The sequence below is a fragment of the Tupaia chinensis genome, unplaced genomic scaffold (assembly GCF_000334495.1).
Source record: "Tupaia chinensis unplaced genomic scaffold, TupChi_1.0 Scaffold000113_1, whole genome shotgun sequence".
In the NCBI taxonomy this organism is placed as follows: Eukaryota; Metazoa; Chordata; class Mammalia; order Scandentia; family Tupaiidae; genus Tupaia; species Tupaia belangeri.
In genome coordinates, this window is record NW_006159577.1 from 4,566,192 (window position 1) to 4,568,299 (window position 2,108).

The following is a 2,108-nucleotide window of genomic DNA, read 5'->3' on the forward strand; positions in this document are numbered from 1 at the left end:
TTATAGTCAATTAAATTTAGTAACTTCTACTTGACTTATTGATTTTCAACAAGTCTTTAATATGACAGATCTAAAATTTAATGTAAAATATAGTGAACTCTTTGTGAAATACAGCCCCTTGGATGTAACTGCCCATACCCAGAGAGCCAGTCAGTCACCACTGGATGACTCAGGGCCACTTGCCTACAAAAAGACCAGAACAAGATGTCCATGGGATGTCCACATCTGAGCTGTCTTCTCAGCTCATGTCTCTTTCAGAGCCCAGAGACCATCACAGTTTTCCTCTTGAATCCTTGGTGGCCATTTCTATTAAGCTTATATATAGTTACTTACTATATATAACATTATAGTATATAAAACATTATAATGTATAATTATAATTACATTACATATTATTATATAGCGAACATTGTATTAGGTCATCAGGAAAGTTGTGATGTATTTTTCTGTGCAAAAATGTGTCATGACTTTCTGAACGACCCAATGACATGTATTATATATATAAAATGTTACACACATATAACAATATAGTATAATAATAGAATTATATATGATATAATTATATATTACATGAGATTATTATGTTATATTATGATTATAAATTATGTAATGAAATATAAAATCATTATAAATATATCATATATGGTCATTATAGCATATTGTATGTATATATATATATATATATATATATATATATGTCTTGCTGCAGATTTCAAATGATTGACAATAAAATACATATATCTGCATACTGAGTCCAAAAAAATAGAAATATAAGATTAACGACCATATGGAAGAATGAGAAATAAATAGAATACTTTTTTTTTTGAGAGAGAGGTTTTTGCTATAGGGCGTGCGTGCTTGCCAGACAGACAGACAGAGACATAGAGACAGAAAGTGAGAAATCACCCCCCAGGGGAGATGGCCACACCGCAATCCCTTCTTCTCCATTCTCCTCTAGGGATCTTGGGCATGCACGCACATGCGCCCAGCATGGGTTTTCAGCCACCGGGTTCGGGACGCAAACCACGGTTGACTACATGGGCGTTCAGCGACATAGCCATTACGCTAACTGCTGGTCCCAATAAATAGAATACTCTTAGCTAATTACTAGAGCTTAAATTCTAATTTTTTGGAATCTGAAGGCAGATAGAAATCAAAGTGCATAATGGAATTTTCATTGCCTGTAAGTGGAATTTTCCAAAAAGAAGTTAATATTTTTGTTTAAGAACCACTATTTTAATGACTAATGCATTGCTTTGAACAGGAGTTTGTAGAAGAGACAAATAGTATGCATATGTCCAGTTTTTAAATTTAGTATTTATCTAGAACCTGTTAGGGGCCAAGAACTGTCCTTGGCTCTGAGATAAACAAGATGCCAAAGTTCCTGCTGCCATGAAACTCACACTCTGGGGAGTGGGGTGAAAGTGATGTTCAAGAGAATAAGAGAAAAGTACAAAGACCATCTCAGATGATATAAGAATGATGAACAGAAAACTACAGGTTGATCAATACACAGAATGCAACTGAAAGTCCATTTGGATTGTATATTTAGGGGAATTGTCTCTGAGGGAATGAAAATTCAGCTGAGCTCTGATTACAGAGTTGGCATGTGAAGAAAAATCTGGGATAACAGCATTCTGGGTACAAGGAAGTGTCCCCACAAAGGCCCTAAGACACAAACTATATTGTTCATTTCAAGGCATAGAAAAAAGACCAAGGTTGGGGTTGGGGAGGCATCGAAGATGAGATATTTTTCCAGTGTTCAGAGGCATGGATAGGATTAAATTATGTAAGTCTAAATGGCCATGATAAGAAATTTAGATAGTATTCTAAATATTAGTACAATGGACAGCCTTTGAGTAAAAGGGAATGACTGGATTCACAATTTACCAGCTTGTTCTGGTTTCTGTGACAAGAATAGATGGTGTATATGCTGGGAGAGGAAAGGGAGGAAGTAGTAGACTATTTAGAAAATTGTTGCTATATTCTTGGGGAGAGATGTTAAGCCTTTGGACAGTATCAGGGACAATGGCAAGAGAAGAGGGGCAGGTTCTCTAAGCAGAGTCTTGGTGCTACAGTCCACCCTCCCTCAGCCTGCCCTGGTTAAT